Genomic DNA, 21,558 nt, shown 5'->3' with positions numbered 1-21,558 from the left:
AGACTGCCATGTGCCTCTGAGTGTCAGACTGCAAGCACTATATTGATTGCATACATTGTGTGGTCCCTACATAGGGCACACATGTGATGAATTATGGAACCCTGGACTTTGTGGTGAGAAGCCCACCTTTACAATGTGTGATTTCTACATGTGTTACAGGCACATCTCTGTGGAGAGATCACGTTCATAGTAGCTGCAATGACTTCTAAAATAACAGCATGGTATATGTGCATTGTTTTGTGTAGGCTTTACACAATTAGTCATATCTACATACTGCTATTGGCATTTGAGGATGAATTAGCCAAGTGTACAATCCCAGCGATCACTCAGCCCACATCAGACTTTACAAAAGAGTTGTCTGGGAGGTAGCTATACCCCACAGACCCCTTCAAAGTGTCACACAAAAGTATGTTCACTTATGAAATGGGCAGAAGTTTCACTGTTCTGTATTACATTCATGGAAATGTGAGGTTTATGTGGGATAAGTAGCCTCAGCCTGCAGAGAACAAGGCCTGACTGTGGCAGTAGAACTGTTGCACAGAGTAATGTCCCTGTAGACCTGATGATATATGAATGTTCCCTAATAGAGTTACCTGTGCCACTAGTAACCCTTATAGTTGTTACATTGACGACTTAAGGCATGGTGACTGGGATGATCCCCTGACCTGATACTTCTTTCCATTTTCGCACAGTCTCAATATGTGTCTGTCACTAATGACTGTCCCCTTACGCACACTGGTCTGTTGACATTTTTCTAATAGTGTTGCTTACACTGTACAGACCTATTGGACATCTTAGAAATGAAAAGTGTAGATAGTCGGCTACTTTTGAATAGATGTATAAATGTAAATTATCTGCTTAGCTAAAGTATTCCCAATCACACTACATATACATTGATATGTTCGGTGTCATCCCATTTACAATGCCACATATGGCAAAAGGGGTGTACTGTGATGGCAGGATGAACAACACAAACTTGTTATGCCTTACTAGGGTATTCATATGAGTGATCCACATGTCCACACAGCCCCCAGAGGAGTAGATCTGAGTGTTCCACATGCCAGCCCTTACCTTTTGACCTTACTCTTAGGATGTTGTGTATACTGTGGTACTTTCCTCTATGGACGATATGCATCATTGCAATGGGCCTGGCAGTAAAGGTATCTGGAAAACATGCACAGGTAGCTTACCCTTCAGAAGGTCCAAATGGTGTGCTGTGTGTCATGGGATCTCACATCACATTTCATATAGGATGGGCCTGGCCTATATTATGTTAGTGGGCTGTCTCAGTCACTGTAGGTAATGACCAGGGTTAAAGTTAGTTATCACATTATGACCACAAGTGTATCCATGCTTTATATATGCTTAGCATGTGACATGGACACATGCATTGTGTTGACTCTTGATGAATGTTTGTGGTAGGTGTTATTAACCATACAGATATCCTTACACTTCCAGTTACAATCAGTTTCTACATCTATTTCATCTATACATGGCAACTCCCATGAGAGAAGGCCATTTTGAGAGCTGTTGCCCAGAAGGTGCAGTTTGTGGGTGTCTACAACCAATGTAGGGCCTGCTGCCAAAAGAGTTGGGAGGACCTGCAGCGCTGTGTCTGGAAGATTGTGGAGGTCCAGTTGGGGAAGTCCTCCCAACGTGGAAGGGGCATGCGCCGGACTCCAAACCCCCTGATGGCCCGCATACTGACCTTAGCCTACCCAGACCTTGATGAGCTGTTGAGGGCCCAACAGCAGAAACACGTGGGTGAGTCCTGACCAGAGGCATACATGTTATATTTCCAACTTTGAGTGTTACAGACAGGCTTTTCACCAACCATATTGGTGGTGGCCCATGTGTCACACACAAGATGAATCAGTGTAAGTATGGTAGTAGGTACATGCTGTTGTGCCTATTGTCCTTCTGACCTGGAAGACAGCAGAGTGATGTCCACATGCAATTCTCTCTTTTTGAGCAGACACCTGGCTGAGTGAAGTGGGTAAGCATCTCATATTCTCAGTAAATCTGGGTGACAATTATATCACACAGGCAATTGGTCTTGCTTACGTGAGGAGTGACGAACCCTCGCTACTGTCTGTCATTTGATGGTGGCCCTATTGCTTATGACATAACATTTAGGGCCTGATTATAATATAGGGTGGACACACCAATAAGTCAGTGGTTGCGATGCAGATGCAGCTCCACAGTGTGGAGTTGGAAACATCCATTTTCCAATGGGAGCTTTTCCGGCAGGCCTAAAATGCCTGCAGCACAAGCTCCCATTGAAAAATGTATGTTTTTAAACATCCCTACCCCGTGTGGCAGGCACCTCATTGAGGGATTATGAGGAGTTTGCAACGTCTGTTGGAAAGTGTCTGTTGGTCCCTTCGATTACATTGTAATGCATCTGTCAGACCGCGGCTGGAGATGACCATCGGACCACAATTTACGAGCCATAAGTTGCGGTCCGTCAGCCGTTGTAATTAGGACCATAGCTCACAGTACATCTAGTGACGGTACAACTGTTCCCATTGGTAAGTACTGGTTATACAGTGAAAATGGAGTGCAAACATCATTGGTGACATCAGCAGTAGTTTATAATCATAGGCAAGTGTGCATTTGCCAGTTGATTGTTTATCTGCAATTGTGTTTCACTACACTAATTCACTGATTGGTGACATGCATGAGGGAGTGAGATGTAGAACTGTGAGGAAGAAATGTGAGTTTCTAAACTGTTCCTTACAAGACAATCTGAGAATTCAATACCAAAGAGTGGTGCTATGTGCCTGCCCATTGGGATTCTAGTGATCCCACATCTTCACGTCATAGATTTTCATGGACACCTAAAACCTTAAAAGGTGCATTGGCTAGTGGAAATGCAATTTATGACTGGTCTCATCACCTGTACCAAGCAGGATAGGGGATGTTAATAATGCTATATAGAGTGCAGTGCTGTGTAAAATCAGAGTAACTATTTCCCACATGTTTGGACCACAATTTATACAAGGAATTTTATCTTCAAACTGTTATACACATATAAACTACATGTGTACTGCTGTAATTTGACTTTTCAGTTAGTGGATATATCATGTAATTGGGAGTGCAAAGTTTCATCAGTGTGCAAGGAGTATTTGCATGTGACATGATGTCTGCCACATCAGTAATTGATGGTACATTGGTGTTCAACTTGACCTTCATGACATCATGATGTGTTCTGAGTAATAATTAGATGTGTTTGATTCTGGGCCTTGTGTGGACATTGTGTACATCTCACACTTGGATCCATCCTATTTAATTACATCTCTTTACAACGGTATACAACAGGTGCCAAAGTAAGCAAAGTGATCAACTATCTGAGTATGGCGGTGAAGGTGCCAACCTTGGCGGGGATACAGCTGGTCACAGTGGTTCTGGACATGAGTGACCAGACGTGGAGGGACCCATTGACCAGGAAGGTGTGAGGAATGCCCTGAAGGGCATCAGCTCAAGTGTGTCATCTTCAGTTCTGAGTCATCCTCCTGTGGACACTTCCGAGGGGAGGGGGACCCTACAGGATTAGTTCCACCTTCATCATTGTCTGCCACCCCCAGCTCCATCGCTATCCTCCCTATTGCCCCCCATGAGTTGGCAGTTCCCGCTCCCCTAAGAGGGTAGGTGTCTACTTTGCTCCAGGCACCTCAGCCCCTGCCCCTATTAGCCCTGCTGCCCTGAGTGAAGAGGCTATTAACCTCCTGAGGAGCGTCTCTGTGGGTCAGAAAACAGTGCTGAATGCCATCCAGGAGCAGGACAACCCAGGTAGCTGCCTACCTGGAAGGCATTCACCCTGCCATGTCTGTCACAACACTCCCACCAAAAGAACGCAAAAGTGACAAACACAACAGACACCAACACAGCACACAGTGCAGACAGCAGACCAACCTCACACTTCCACTCTCTCTTCCTCACAACTCGAACTCTATCCCGAACACCCTACCCATTTTCCCCATGAAGATCCATTGTTTACCCTTGCCCATAACCCTGTGACACCTGATCTGTCTCCCAAAGTCCTAAAAACATCCCCCACATCCAAAACCATCCCTTACACTTCCCGCTCCACCCCATAAAACCAGCCTCCCACTTCTCTGACCCCAGCTTATTTATTTTTTAATACTTCCTAAACCCAGCCCCAAAGACCCCAAACTCAAGAAGCTCTCTCCAAAGGACAAACCCACCCCTCTCTAAACCTCTGCCTCCACTCCCCAAGCACCATCTTCTAGATGCCTGCTATTCCCAATGGATGCTCCTTTGTGAGGAGGTTCCTTAACAGTGTTAGTGAGTGCAACTTTGGTGTCCCAGCCTTGTGCTGGCTGTGGCATGAATATCAAAATGGACTGGCCATTGGCCTTTGTTTTTCATCCACGCTATAAAAACTTTCTTAATTGTGAAGACATTGTCCTGCCATTAATTTTCAAACTATTTGATTTTATTGTATAGTTACTGATGTTTGAGTATAGTTCTGACTGTTTCATGCTTGATTGCTGATACAGTTGAAGTGGTTAATATGATGTGCCCTTGGAGCCTGTGGTGGAGTTACACAGGACAAGGGGAAAAATTTGATGAATGTATATGTGGGATGACATTCAACTGGGGAAGGAATTGCATTGGGTGACATTTTAGGTGGTACGTATTTTGGCTTTGTCTGACCACTGTCAACATCATTTAGGTTGCACTTCTCCCAATGATATAGGTTGGATATGTGTTTGATGTGTTGAAGTTAGATATGTGTGTATCCACACATGGAGGGTGTCACCTTGTCATACCTTTGTAGAGTTATGCATGTACATGCGCCCATTTGTCTGTGTGTACCTTACAGCTACTTCATCTAGAGGTATGCCACATGCTGTTAGTGCTGTGTTTGCTTTCAATGGTTACACTTACTCATTGCCTACACTTGGACTGCACTTTGTTCTGCTATCAGTTGTCCCTGACATGCTTCAGTTTCCAGGTCCAGTGCACATGGAGTTTGTCAGACATGTGGAAAATGTACAGTGCCTCAGGGCCCCAGCCTTTCAGGGTTTCCCCTGATAGAGGCATTGCTAACATGCAGGGAGTGTTTCGATTTTGCCCTTATAATGGTTCTCGCACTGATTCTATGTAATCCCATTGATTGGCATTTCCTTTTCATGCAGCTGATATTTGAGAGTTCAATACAGTGTTGTAGCAGAGAAGCGGTATTTCCATTTAATGACACATCCATACAGTTATTTCTATGACATCAAAGCAGGACCTGGGGTGTGTGCAATATTAATGTGTCACATTCACTATAGAGTCTTGATTAGAGTTGGAGTGGCAATGCCTTGTGGTAGTTGTATTGCGACTTATATAGCGCACGTATCACCCGAAGGCATCAAGGAGCTTGCCTTGGGAACCCGTCCTGGCTTTTTCCCTGTGAGATAACCCCTACTGGGCATCCCCAAGGTGAAAGCCAGGCATCCCGCAGCGGGTGGGCCGCCGTAGTGGAGATTAAGCAAGCTATTGCCCAGAGTTGCAGCGTGGGACCCCATGATTAAAGTAGGCACCGAGGCGAGAATTATCGAGTCCGTGTACATTTTTGGGCTCAGGACCCTGCCGTGTCGGGAATTGAACCCTGGTCCCGGGCCAGACCTCTGCATCAGGGTCTGCCGCTCTAATCAGTGAGCCACACTCCTCCAGTTGTAGTCACTTCAATCTCACTTTAACAAGAATTGACAAATAGTAACCTGCATGATGAATGAAGATCAGTAATGACATGGCAGACAAGTGGGAAGGGGCAAAAGGAGTGTAACATCTTGGTTAGAGTTGAAGTGACAAGGCCTGATGATAGTTGGAGTCACCTCAATGTCACTTAAGCAACACTTGACAAATGGTAACATGCATGATGAGTGAACTTCAGTGTTGACTGAGTAGACATGTGAGAAGGGGCAAAATAAATGTAGCATCTTAGTTTAGAGTTGGAGTGACATGGGCTCTTGGTAGTTGTAGTCACTTCAATATCACTTTCCCAATACTTGAGTAGTGGCAAACCGTTATATCCTCAGTATTACATTTACATGTAATCAGCCTAGGTCCTCCTAGCGGCTCAGCCAGAGTGAGAGATTGTTACTAAATATTGGTGTGACTGTGAGGAATGGAATGCCTGGGTGCCTGTGTGGATTAGTGGTGACAGTTGGAGATGGGCTGAGCAGCTAGGCAGGCTGCTCCTGGCGGGGCTGGTACATGGCTAGTATCTGACTAGAGCTGGCTGGATAGAGATTAATACCAACCTGACTTGGAATCAATGAAGAAGACTTGAAATATATAACTTGGCAACCAGTGTCTCTATGTGCAGGGTACAACATTATTTTGGCAACAGTTTTACGCTTATCAAAGGATGGGTGGTTCGTGAGTTTTGTGGGTGGTTATCACAGTCAGTTTTATCCCTCAAAGGAGGGATGGGTTTGGGTAATAGTCCCGTCACAGTTGTATCCCTTACGTCAGGGAAGGGGTTGGGTTTTAGTCCGAGTTATTGACCTCCACATGAGGTTTGGGTCATGGGTTAGTTCCCATACATAATTGTTATATAGTATAACCCTTACACAGAGTTAGGATGTGGGTTTAGACCCCATTTACATGCTGCGTGCAGTACTATGGTACAGCCCTACATAGGGTGTGTGTTAGTGGGTGCTTGCCCCTCACACAGTTTCTTGGGTCGTGGTCCCATATCTTGTTAGTTCCCTTGCAGTTGGGATTTGTGTCACAGGGTGTTTTTTTTCCTTTGTGTCACTCCAAATAACTTCTTTGTGATTGGATGTGGGGTGTGTTATTCTTTGTTACAAAGTATTACAATTTGTATTTGTATTTCTCCAAGTTTACGCTTCATAATTTTTGATAATTTTCAAGGGGGAGGATGGGGGAAATAGTTGCTCATATATTTTTGATGTCGTATTTTGCCCATTTTTTCTTGATTTGTATTCTTCACTCTCTTGTGATGTGTTGCTGTGAGTTGCATCCCTGAGTTCCGAACATTACCGCTTTGTTATGTATAGTTCTCTCCTTTAGAATTGTAATTTTTGTTATTATTTAAAGGAAAGGGATAATGTTGTATTCTCAGTATTATATTTACATGTAATCAGCCTAGGTCATCCTAGCAGCTCAGCCAGAGTGGGAGATGGTTACGGAATGTTGGTGTGACTGTGATGAATGGAATGCCTGGGTGCCTGTGTGGATGAGTGGTGACAGTTGCAGATGGGCTGAGCAGTTAGGCACGCTGCTCCTGGTGCAGCTGGTACATGGCTAGTACCTGACTAGAGCTGGCTGTATAGAGATTGATACTACCCTGACTTGGAACCAATAAAGACGACCGCGAAACATGGCTACCAGTGTCTCTATGTGCAGGGTACAACACATTATAAAGTGAAAGGAGGACCCCACGCAGACTTATAGGGGACTGGGGGGAAAAATTGTTTTAAAAGAAAAGAAGTCCCCAAAAAAATGGACAAAGTAAGGGTATGTCCAATTTTAATGAGTATTACTTGGGGTGAACCTATTATCTAAAAAACAGCATTCCATCAATTGGGCGGGAAAGGCAAAGGTACAAGGAGGTGTGTTCAACTTATAACAATATATTCAAACTGGACAATAATGAGTTATCATAAAGTACTACTGTGTTTGATAATTACAAAATTAAAAAAGAGAGATGATCCCCACACGATATGTTTGGTAAAACTCTGTTTAGATTTATTCTGATACAAAAATTCCTTCATTATTCATTATCACAATTTTAAAAACACATGATATACATTTTATTAAAAATACATTTAAAAAACACAAAGAATCAAAAAGGTCGACGCAGCGTTTCGGTATTCTGCTAGTACACCTTCTTCAGGACTGATTCTGAATGAATTAAAAAAAACACAGAGTTACCATTCATTTTTTGGTGTAGTTTGAGAGTACATCTCATTATATCCAACATCATATCATCATAGGAATTAGCCCCCTTATTTTTGATCTCTTATTCTTAGGACACCTTCTTCAAACAGTAGTTCCTCTTTTTACATTATTATTGAACACCAACAGTATGATATTCCAATTCCTCTAGGATCTTATGTACATTTCATCTCTCCACCAGACATATTAATCATTGTCACTATACATTTCTACACTTATAACAAAACTAAAATTGTTTACTTTTCCCTTGGAATTGTTATCCAATGCTGTTAACCCCTCGCTTAGACATATTGAGAACGTATTAATGATATTCTCATCAGGACGCATACCTTGTTCCAGATGGAGTTCATATCTCTACAGGACAATGTTGTTTGTAATAAAGATCCTATGGGCTTCGGAATGATAGACCCGTCCCAGGATACTGTGCTCAATTTGCAAATTGTGATGTCACTGGGTGGAATAAACAACTCTTAGTTCTTTATTTATTCTTAGAACCTTTAAAGATATTTTTAATTTATCTAAAAAAGATTTTTAGGCAGGAACTAGCTTCTTTGCATACCTACCTAAGTAGAGAAATATTACCAACGTTCCTTTATGTTGTCATATGTCTATATTTCTACTTCCCATCAAGTATCTCTACGGTATAAGAGACAAAATGAATGGAGTCCTTAGTATTTTAGGTTACATATCACTTGTTGCCTTATTTATTTAGAATGTTTTATTAAATTCTGTACCTGTCTTTATGGCATAGATTTGCTGGATATTTGACTGCCAGGAGGAGCCACCGTTTTATTAATCGTAGTTGCCGTTAATTTACCTAGAGGATTACAATTATATGTTTTAATATCATTTCTAGGCCTTCGCTGTTCAAAACCTTATTTAGTATTGGGTAATCACTCACCATTCAATCTAGGTAAAGAATATAATTTCTTAGACACTCGCTTCCTCAGCGGTCCGTTTTCAATTGGGTCCGTTCTAAATTTAGCGCCAAGAGACAAAAAGGGGGGGTGACCTCGTAAATTTGTGATTTGTTCCCATTCATAATATGTTCTACGATTTTTATTCAAATCACCTTATTCCCATTTACTTTTAAGGCATTCTCAAGGTTTTTAAATTATTACACCTCGTTCGTTCTTTAATTATTGCGAGTGAAACCCTGTTAGCCAAACCCATGTTGCATTATAGCTTCGAGACTACTTCTTTAACTATAGCGGACCCTAGCTCTGATTTTCACTTACCAGCGGTCTTTACATCGGCCTCCCTGCTCCTTTCTTCCTGGCAGTCCGTCCGTAATTCCTTCGATCAGTGTGTTTCGGAATGAAATGAACACTGACTACTGTTTTTCCGGGTTTTTAAGCATCCCCTTTTCTAATTGGACGCCCGTATCCTGTTCTCTCATTGGTTGAAGGATGGCCAATCACCGCGGCGTTGCTATGGTGAACGGACGCATTTCACCATTTCTCTGTGCTATCTTACTATTTGCTAGTGAAATTTAGTCTGCTTGACCTCATTGGTGTTTTAGTCAAAGCGCGTTACCATGGTGTTTCGATGCCGTTTCCACAGCGCTATTCATAGATAATTCTATGTAAACGGAGTCGCGCATTTATGTGGCATCTCCGTGGTCCTGTCTCGGAACTACTTAAATGGGCTTAGTATGGGCTCCAGAATTTTTTGGCGGCTAAAATGTTAATAAATTGTTTGCTTATTTACCACTTTCGTTTTTCTAATGAAGATAAGTCACATGTTCATAGCTATGTTAGTGAGGGGAGTTTGTATTGTAGTGCACCAGTTGGTTATACCCTTTATAATTTAACCATCTGCACACTCCCATGACTTCATGTTCCCCATGTGATTTATTCTTTAGCCACCACGGTTTAGTACTCTCCTAAACACCAGTTCTATTTCATTTATAACACTAGCTGAGGTTCTGCACTATTCCAAAATGCTCACTTAGTTTTATATTCAACCTGCACCCGGTTCTGCTCAGCTCTTGGGTGTATTTTAATATCTATACTGTGCTGGCGGATATTAATGAATTTAAAACCTATTTGCCCTATTTGATAATTTTTTCCCAATCTTCTCTTGAATTCAAACCACATCTAACACTATTAAGGGTCGACATATAAAATTGCTCCCTTCTTTTCCTTTTGTTGTCTTGATTTCCCCCTCTTGTGCTGCCAGTTATTTTTTCTAAACCACACCATTTTAAATCATTGATCATATGGCCAGCTAACCTCCAATGTTCAGTGAGGGGTGCTCCTGTTTTGTTTGTTCTTAGTGCTGATCGGTGCTCATTCAAACGTAGCCTGATATCCCTAGATGTCTCCCCTACGTAAGATTTTTTGCAGGGGCATTGGATCAGATAGATTGCATTCTTTGTCCTACAGTTGATGAAACTTTTAATGTATATTGTTTTGTCATTTACTGTAATTTTATCACCTTTAATAATACTGGAACAGTTTACACAGCCCGTACAGGGATGTGTCCCCGTTGGTAAGGGGTTGCCATCTATAGTTGTCTGAAGGTTCTTGGGCATCTCTCTATATGTATGCACTAGAGAGTTTTTGATTGAGTAGTTCCGAGACAGGACCACGGAGATGCCACATAAATGCGCGACTCCGTTTACATAGAATTATCTATGAATAGCGCTGTGGAAACGGCATCGAAACACCATGGTAACGCGCTTTGACTAAAACACCAATGAGGTCAAGCAGACTAAATTTCACTAGCAAATAGTAAGATAGCACAGAGAAATGGTGAAATGCGTCCGTTCACCATAGCAACGCCGCGGTGATTGGCCATCCTTCAACCAATGAGAGAACAGGATACGGGCGTCCAATTAGAAAAGGGGATGCTTAAAAACCCGGAAAAACAGTAGTCAGTGTTCATTTCATTCCGAAACACACTGATCGAAGGAATTACGGACGGACTGCCGGGAAGAAAGGAGCAGGGAGGCCGATGTAAAGACCGCTGGTAAGTGAAAATCAGAGCTAGGGTCCGCTATAGTTAAAGAAGTAGTCTCGAAGCTATAATGCAACATGGGTTTGGCTAACAGGGTTTCACTCGCAATAATTAAAGAACGAACGAGGTGTAATAATTTAAAAACCTTGAGAATGCCTTAAAAGTAAATGGGAATAAGGTGATTTGAATAAAAATCGTAGAACATATTATGAATGGGAACAAATCACAAATTGACGCGGTCACCCCCCCTTTTTGTCTCTTGGCGCTAAATTTAGAACGGACCCAATTGAAAACGGACCGCTGAGGAAGCGAGTGTCTAAGAAATTATATTCTTTACCTAGATTGAATGGTGAGTGATTACCCAATACTAAATAAGGTTTTGAATAGCGAAGGCCTAGAAATGATATTAAAACATATAATTGTAATCCTCTAGGTAAATTAACGGCAACTACGACTAATAAAACGGTGGCTCCTCCTGGCAGTCAAATATCCAGCAAATCTATGCCATAAAGACAGGTACAGAATTTAATAAAAAATTCTAAATAAATAAGGCAACAAGTGATATGTAACCTAAAATACTAAGGACTCCATTCATTTTGTCTCTTATACCTTAGAGATACTTGATGGGAAGGAGAAATATAGACATATGACAACATAAAGGAACGTTGGTAATATTTCTCTACTTAGGTAGGTATGCAAAGAAGCTAGTTCCTGCCTAAAAATCTTTTTTTAGATAAATTAAAAATATCTTTAAAGGTTCTAAGAATAAATAAAGAACTAAGAGTTGTTTATTCCACCCAGTGACATCACAATTTGCAAATTGAGCACAGTATCCTGGGACGGGTCTATCATTCCGAAGCCCATAGGATCTTTATTACAAACAACATTGTCCAGTAGAGATATGAACTCCATCTGGAACAATGTATGCGTCCTGATGAGAATATCATTAATACGTTCTCAATATGTCTAAGCGAGGCGTTAACAGCATTGGATAACAATTCCAAGGGAAAGGTAAACAATTTTAGTTTTGTTATAAGTGTAGAAATGTATAGTGACAATGATTAATATGTCTGGTGGAGAGATGAAATGTACATAAGATCCTAGAGGAATTGGAATATCATACTGTTGGTGTTCAATGATAATGTAAAAAGAGGAACTACTGTTTGAAGAAGGTGTCCTAAGAATAAGAGATCAAAAATAAGGGGGCTAATTCCTATGATGATATGATGTTGGATATAATGAGATGTACTCTCAAACTACTCCAAAAAATGAATGGTAACTCTGTGTTTTTTTAAATTCATTCAGAATCAGTCCTGAAGAAGGTGTACTAGCAGAATACCGAAACGCAGCGTCGACCTTTTTGATTCTTTGTGTTTTTTAAATGTATTTTTAATAAAATGTATATCATGTGTTTTTAAAATTGTGATAATGAATAATGAAGGAATTTTTGTATCAGAATAAATCTAAACAGAGTTTTACCAAACATATCGTGTGGGGATCATCTCTCTTTTTTAATTTTGTAATTATCAAACACAGTAGTACTTTATGATAACTCATTATTGTCCAGTTTGAATATATTGTTATAAGTTGAACACACCGCCTTGTACCTTTGCCTTTCCCGCCCAATTGATGGCATGCTGTTTTTTAGATAATAGGTTCACCCCAAGTAATACTCATTAAAATTGGACATACCCTTACTTTGTCCATTTTTTTGGGGACTTCTTTTCTTTTAAAACAGGGTACAACACAAACAGTATGACTATGGAAGATCAGGATTACCATGGGAGACAAGTGAGAAAGAGCAAAAGATGTGTAGCAGACATTTATAGATGTGATATTGTTGAGGAGGTACTGTTGTGGAACACAAAATAACGCAAACATCACTATCACTGTATATCATTTGCAAACACATGTCAATATGTTTACAGTGTGCCTGTGCAATACCAATGTTTTGGCCTAGAAGGGCTTCCTACAGATGTATTTTTGATGATTGTTATGAAACAAAACCAGACAGGGTCCATGTATGCGTGCAAATTACTTAGAGACCCCAAATCCCTTGCCTGGTCCGTAACAGGGCATCGTTTTGCAGAGGGGTCTATGGCAAAAAAGTAGTCGTCCATGATGGATTGGGTTTTGAACATGGTAGTGAAGCTGCAGTATGTTTCCGATGGGCTCCATGACAGTAAAAGACGAGTAGAGGTCATTTTTGGCGTTGTATTCCTCCTTTCCGCCGTCTCAGATGTGATGGTGGACCGCCCGCCATGCCAGCTGTAAAGCAACTTGTAATTGGGTGAGAGGTTTTACTTGTGGTCCGATACTCCCACTGCCTCATAGGCCCACTCTGCAGCTGCTGCGGTTGGGTTTGGATGGTAGTGTCAGCGGTTCGCCAGCAATCTTCTCAAAGCCAATCCACCAAACTCATAATGCGGCAGACGGACCGCCGAGTTGGCCGCAGTTGGACCACCCCACTGATAAGGCAGTCAAAGGACTGACAAGCTTGTAATAATTGTATGTTTTTAATTTCCTGAGTTCAGAGCTTCAGATTTATGCAATGAGCCAATGGTTTGATCCAAAAATACTATTTATGTTAAGAAAATATATGATTTCAGACTGAGAGTGCCTTTAATAGGGCCTATTCACAAGGGTTATTTACCTGTGTAGATCAACTCATATTGAAAGTTACTACTGCATTTAGTAGTAACTTTACATGTTTATACTAATCCCGATTTCTGAGTTTAAATTTACTACAAGCAGCATACTTCTATACATCCACTATCTCAAAACTAGAGGTGGAGCACGCTAGTAAGCTACTACTAGTAACTTTTCACATGTAGGTAGAGGTCTTCACTATCAAAGTGGAGTTCTCCATATAGTAAAATAGAGAGAAAATAGTAAAGTTTAATAATAATATACATATTTTAATGTAAAATAAAAATGTAAATTAACTTAAAATTTTACTGTTAACAAAGAACAAATAAAATATAATATTACAGCACATTAACTAATCAAATTAAAAGCTTAGCAATTTAAATGTTTTATTTTAATTAATACATATTACTATTTAAAATAATAAAAAAATAATCCCACCCCTATTATCATTTTTAGGTTATACAACAGTACCTCTTATGCCATTACCAAGAGTGCCTTTAATTGTATTGTATTTGGAGGGAATCCAACCCCCCTTTTTTACTTCGAACCTACCTTTGCCTCGTCCCTACACTAAACCCTGTATTTCCCCTTACCTCATTTTACTCCTACCCACTTCTAAACCCTAAAAATTACAATTACCTCCCTTCACCTCTACACACCATTAAACCTTAAATTTACCCTTCAATGGCCCTTTTGTCTACCCGTCCATATACCCTTAAATCACCCTTACTTCCCTTTACCTCTGACTATCCCTAAATCCTAAAATAACCCTTACCTCGCTTAACCTCTACACACACCTAAACCAATGTGAAAATATAAACATAAATATTATGTTTTAAAAAAATATACAATGTATCATGGTAAAGTGCTGTGTGCTCAATGTACAAATACTTACCTGCATGGTAAACACTGTATGGTAAAGGTCATGCATGGTAAATCATTTGTAGTAAAGGCACTTGCCCTTATTTCTACATTTAATTATAATTTAGTAATTATATTAACTTATTTGTTTAATTTTGTCATTTTTCATTTTGTACTAGAAGTGTAAAAGTTGTACTTAAATATTTTTAAATAAAAATGTGATGTATTGATTCATGTTTTTCCAAATATTTTAAATACAATATATCTCTTAATACTATGGGCCTGATTACGAGTTTGGTGGACGGGTAACTCTTTCACAAACGTGACGGATATTCCATCCACAGTATTACGAGTGCCATTATATTTCATTCGATATAATGGGACTCGTAATAAGGCAGATGGGATATCCATCATGTTTGCGATGGAGTAACCCGTCCACCAAACTCGAAATCAGGCCCTTAGTTTCTGAGTGAATTTTAATTCAAACACATTATTATATTTAACCTTATTTCCATTGGGGTGTTATTTTAAGTCCCTGGCTACATTATTTTCTAAGGGTATGTGTTGCTGTGAGTGGCCAAGTGTGGTGCTGGACTTACTCCAAGATTACCCTACTGTATATTTAATACTTTTTAGGGTCCTTTTTGACCTTAGTAACTTTAGAAGCACAATTTGTGAATAGCAACAACCTCACTCTTTTGCGGGTAACTGTTTATACTTGCATTTCTGTCCCTAAACCCCTTCTTTTCCCTCCCTAATCCTCTCCCATTTTGTAGTAAGTATTCCCCATTTTTCAACCTCTTCCCCAGGTTTCTTCAACATCTATTACTAAAATGTATACCTATGTCTGTGAAAGTCTCCGTACCAGAGGCAGGGATTTCTGCAAAGAAAAGATCAGAATGGTGGAGGTGAAGGTCACCGCACACAGACATACTACAAAGTGCACTTTGTGAATAGGCCGCAATATTACGAAGAGTTCTAAAAAGTTTCAAAACTTTTATTTTCAAGCATTTCTCTTCTTAGTTGAAGATACACTAATGTATTCCCAATATGCTGCCAAGTTCAGCACTAACTCCTTTTTACCAGTGACCTTTCCCATTAGTTAACTTCTCATTTCCACAAAAACACATCATTGAATTTCCTTAAGATGTTTTTCTAGATATGTAGCTTCTGCTTTGTGCCTTTACATAAGCTTGTAGCGTGTGGAGAGTTTGCTGTGTTCAAGGTCTTCAGCATGGTGTATGTAACACAAGCTAGTCATCAAGGGGGAAGTCCAAGCCAAGATAATCTACCTTGTGGCAAGGTTTAGTCTTCTTATGATGGAGCCAATCTGCCTTAGGTGACTGCCTTTTCCAAAGTTGAAAAGTTAAATTACCAATGAGCAACAAGCACCTCTAGCCAACATGGTATGGCTACCATTTGCAAAAAAGTAGCTTAGTTGTGGGTTTGATGCAGCTGCAATTTCATCTGGTAATTTCTCAATGCAAAACCCTCATGCTACCTCTATTTACCGCTGGAAAGGTGTTGGGCCTTTGACACCATGTATTACCTTCAGGAGACTTTACATAAACATGCCCAGTCAAAATTGTGATTATTATTTAAGCCATTAAAGAGAGTTGTTGAGTATTTTAAAGGGTTTTATTTTCTAGTCAAAAGTAAATTTTTCTCTGACCCTTTCTTTATTCATTAGTAAAATATCAATCAGGTTACAGAATTTGGAAAACAGGAAAAATAGCATTAATACAGAACATATTACATTCTGCATAGAAGCATCACATGTAGAAAATAAAATGTGGCGCAAAATGTCTGTCAAAACTCTTAAAGAGTTTCTAAGAAAAAGAGTCTTGCAAGGCTAATCAATAATTAAATAGTTTGCAAAAATCTCCCAATAAGAGAAATAAATGCATAAGACAAATAAATCTTTTCAGACCTAATTAATTATTCAAAGCATAAACTTAAAGTTTAGCATCTAATTCTATCCTGATCAGCTGCATTCTCTGCCTGTCTGTGTCTAAAGAGCAAATAGCCCGCCCTTCACAGACCACAGAGGAATGTGATCTTCCTTGCCAAAAATATGACGTGCAAGGACTCCCTGAAAAAAATATGAGCAAGGGAACCCCTCCTCCTCACTCTCCTCGGAAGCAATCTCACCCAAGCTCTCCCACGATCTTTCTCGTACATAACCCATATGAATGAAGCAGAGCCTAAGGAGCCTAAGCCAAAAGCCAAAGGAGCTGAAAGCCCAACACGCTTTCAAAGAGGTCATTATTTATACTCTAATTCTTGGCAGACTACACAAAATGTTGCATATTCAGGAAAGCTAGTACCTGATTGGTTAGCCACGATGGCAAGTGGTCTCCTCATACTGATCTCATTCTAAATTCTAAATTATACCAGTTTTAACAAAAGAAGCGCTAATGATTAAATACATTTTATATGTTTTTGCAACATTTACTAGAAAAAATGTTTCATTCTAATTTCCTCCTTCTTGTTCATCGCAGGCAGGAAGGATACTTTAACTAACACTGGTACATTGGCACAATAACAAGAGTGTACAGTTCACAGTGGCCTTGACTCCTTCGTGTCTTGAGGCAAGCTGGTACAATCTGCGCATGCTCTCTTCTTTTAATGCAAGTCACGGCCTTGCTGAATTCACAGACAGCCATGTTTTCTTAGGTCCAAAAAGCAAAACTAAAACAAAAGAGCATTAACTTTAGGTAAATCAGCCCTTATGTTTCCCAACTCTAACTAATACCCTTTGTAAAAGATTTCCTAGCAAAGCTATTAGTGTAGAGCAGCTTTTCTTATTAGTTATGTACAACATGCAAAATGTGCAAATGTGCAACATAGCATAAACATGCAGTAGTGTAAATTCTCAAAGCACACACAGCTAATACAGCTCATGCTTTAATGTTTTAAATAGCTTTTCATGCAAAAATGCATTTAGCTCCATGTGTAGTGTTTGGTGCATTATTAATTCACAGACATTATATAAGAGGTGTTATAAACTGAAATCTTTTTTTTTCTAAATATGCAACAAGACAAAGTCTTTTAAGACAAGGACAGGGGTGTACATTATAAAGAAATGAGCTGGGAAGAGAGAACACATTCTATGGGTATTCTTCACAACTAAAGAGGCCACTTTTCTCTACACTGCAAAAACACATGTTAATTCAGCATAAGCATTTTATTTATTTATTTTATTTATTTGCGAGTTTGTACCGCGCTAGACTCGACTCCCGTAGGAGTATCTCTGCGCCTATGACAGCCACAGCATAAATAGAGGGACAACCAGCTAAGAAGCATTCTAACTTTGAAATAGGAAAGTTTTAAGTTGCTTTCTGAAAGGGAAGTGCTCTCTACATTGTCTGAGAGACTTAGGGAGGCTGTTCCATAAGGAGGGTCCTGCCACAGATAAAGCTCTGGTCCCATGTCTGGCTTTCTAAGCCCTGGGTACACAGAGCAGGCCTTGCTCACTTGACCTAAGGGAGTGGGTAGGGGCATAGGGGATGAATTTATTTGCCAAGTTTGCAGGCCCAAGTCCATTTATGCTTTTGTGTATTATGCAGAATGTTTGACTGATAGCCAATGTAATTTTACCAGCAGGGGTTTAGAAGGGGCGTTCAATACTAGGCGGGCATCGGTGTTCTGAACCACCTGGAGTCTTGTCAATACTCCTTCATTTGCAGACAGTAGCAGGCCATTACAGTAATCTAATCGGCTCAGGACAGTGCCTGTACCAGAGTCCTTCTAGTAGAGTCAGGAAGCAATGTAAATGTAAATGTAAATGTGTTTCGATTTATATAGCGCACTTTAACCCAGGGGCCTCAAGGCGCTTGCTTAGGGAACCCGTCCTGGTATTCCCCTGTGAGATACCCCGGCCGGGTATCCACAAGGTGAAAGCCAGGCATCCCGGCGCGAGGGGCCGTAGTGGAGATTAAGCTAGCTATTGCCCAGAGTCGCAGAGTGTGACCCCGTGAGTCGAGTAGGCACCAGAGCAAGAATTGTCGACTCTGTGGAATTTTGAGCCCGAGACCCGCCGAGGCGGGGAATCGAACCCTGGTCCACGGCCGATCTCAGCTTCTGGGTCTGCCGCCTCTAACCACTGAGCCACGCTTCTCTCTCTTCCAATGGGAACACTTTCCGTGGCAGGCCAATGATGTGGAAGCAGGAACCCACCACGTGGTTGCCATGTTGTTTCAATGAGAGCTCCTGATCTAATTACACTCCCAGGTTTTTTACTACCTGTTTGGGCTCAGGGACTAGGCCAAGATCTAGTGGCCACCAGTCCGGAGTACACAGGAGTTTGGCTTCACCGAACAGCATGACTTCAGTCTTTCCAACGTTGCATTGCAAGTAGTTAGACGACATCCAATGTGCCACCGCTTTCATTTCCTGCGAAAAGGAGTTCTTAACCTCGGTGGTAAGAGATTTAAAAGGAAAGAGGAGTTGGGTATCATCCGCGTATGATACCGGGATGAAACCATAGGTTCTCAAGATTTTGGCCAGGGGTGCCAAGACTGACTAGGCCTCACTTTCATATTTTTCATGTGCCATGTTTTTAACTTGCATCAAGATGTGTGTGTCAATTTAAATGCAGTGTGTCTCAAGCGCAAAAATAAAGCAATGCCTGACTGCAGATGAAATCTGCTCCATCAGGTTTTTCATGTTTGGCTATCATTGGCTCAAAAGCTTAAGCCAATGTGTTCCAATTTTCTGTCTAAACCTTGCATGCAAATAGAAAATGATCTATATAGTGGCCAGTTTCTTCTTGCCCCCAGGGGTGTAGCTTCATGGGAGGTGTTTGGGGTGTTACTTGTCTCTTATAAATGTCTTTACTGGTAAACAGTTGGGGTCAGGTTCTTTCAGTCGGGTATGGTGAAGTGTACACACACACAGATAATTTGGAGCTGAAGAATAGCTTGAAAAGTATGTTTATGGCAAAGTCAAAATGTTGGAAAAACTACCATCACCCACATAATTGTGGTGTGCTTCATCATTGGGCTGCTAGTTACACCCCTATCAAGAACAACGCATGGGGAGAGCAATAGGCTGGGGAAAACAATACAAACAAAAAGAAGAGTTGGGATCAAGAAAATGAATGCAGAAATCTGATGTTAAAACTAGCTCAGAGATATCCACTTCCCTAATTTATTCCCGGACTCCCTGGCCTTGTTTAAAATTATATAGAAAACCAAAGGATGCTGGTGAATAGAATAGATTATGAACTATTCACCCCGCCTCTCTGCATATGAGTCAACATGTTTCAGCCGTTCTTGTATCTTCCCCGGCTTTCATCAGGACTAGTAGATCCCCGTAATCATACCCTCCTATCCTACCTTCATAAGAGGATTGAGGGCTGACCATGTATTCACAAATCGGTCATTTATACACACATCGCAACAAATCTGCAAGGAGAAAAATATGGCAAAGTGAAAGAAATTTGTGCAAAAACGTATTCATAGATGTGCAAAATTAATTGAAATAAAAGAAACATACCGCTTTGGCCTCTAAACTAAAGCAGTGCGTACAGATAATTGCACTCTTTCATTTAACCACCGTATATCAGGAGAATGTCTACATATAACGTCAATCAATTATGTAAAGTTCAAATTCTTTAAATCAAAATCATTACTCGGAATTTACCATCTGCTCTTCTCATCCCTCCGGGCATGTCGTGTAACCCCAAGAAATTAACCCAGTTAAAACTTACCAAGTTTCACAGCAGTTTGTGCTAAAAAAAGGCGTTGTAGAGAGGACGACTCCCTGCAGTCACACACTAGGTATAGAACAAGGGGGTAATGTATGAGACGTTTAGAGTAAGACACACCAATATCTCCTGTGTGAGTCCTTCCACAAACAAAATACACACATTCATTGTATACTCTCCCTCCCCCTAGAGAAAACCATGGATCTATTCATATCTGATCATCCCATGCAAGCTCTTGTATGAAATTACTGCAGGGATGTCATAACCTTGCTTCGATTTTAAACGGAACAATATTGTTACATTCATTTGGCCTAAGCCCCCACATGTTCCCCGCTTAATTCATCATGGTGAGTCCATCACTGAGACACTGTCTCTCCATACGCAGCAGAGTTTCCAAGCAAGTGACTTGAATTTCTTTTCATACAGTCTATTCTTCTCATCACGTGAACCCGGAAGTGATGCTATACTTCGGGGCCCGACACGAGACTGCGGTTGCTAGGGCCTCCCTTTTGAAACGAGTACTCCCTACCACTATCGAAGGGGCCGTCCACCATGTACGCTGGCAGTCTGCGATTCTTCCTCCACCCCAGCATCAGAGAGTGTCAATTACACCCATATCGGCGCAGGCATGCCCTAGATGGAGATGAGAATCATGGGAGTGCATCATTTTACTTTTACCCCTCCTGTATGCACCCATCCCCATTCCTGGAGAATACCAAGTTAATAAAGCAAGTCCCCCTGAATAAGGCAGCGATATCTGGGAACTTGGTGTTTCTGTCAAAAAACACTATCACCTCTGTAGTATTATCAATTTACTAATGTTTATTGAAAGATGTAGTTTGTCAGGAAGTGTGGTTATAAATAAATATTTTTATACCAATTGTACAATAAGGTCACAAGTGCGTCAAATGTTACTGAGGAACTAGTCACAGTCTATTCAGAGTGCTCCAGGGAATGTCATCGTTTAGTACAATTTCATGACTGTGGATCCTGTAAATCCATTTCTATTCCCTAAGGAATAGGATTCTTTTAGGGTCTCGTGTCATAGTAGAAATGTGTGGTCTGTCCAGTATGGTCTAATTTAAGGCATCTACTTAGTGTCCTTTCTCTGCATAGTGTGTAGTGAATCGCGTCATGGTTCTCTGGCACTTGTTATTACTTCTGTGCTCGATGATTCTAATCTTTACTTTGCATATCGTCATCCCAACATACAGTAAGCCACATGGGCATTTGATAATGTGAATGAAATTTTCTGAGTTACAGTTTGTGTGTTTGCGCTGGGCCCAGGGGTAATCCAGTCCTACATCGATGTTGTTTGTGTTGTCAATAAGTTTACAAACATTGCATGATCCACACCTCGTGTGCCCTGTGACTGGGGGAAGATCCCATAATCTTTGTTGATCCCTCTGTGTCTTTGATCATGGTATAGTATGGAC

Source organism: Lissotriton vulgaris, chromosome 8 (genome assembly GCF_964263255.1).
Source record: "Lissotriton vulgaris chromosome 8, aLisVul1.2, whole genome shotgun sequence".
NCBI classification, from domain to species: Eukaryota; Metazoa; Chordata; class Amphibia; order Caudata; family Salamandridae; genus Lissotriton; species Lissotriton vulgaris.
The sequence above is the reverse complement of the archived record's forward strand: the minus strand, read 5'-3'. Positions refer to the sequence as shown.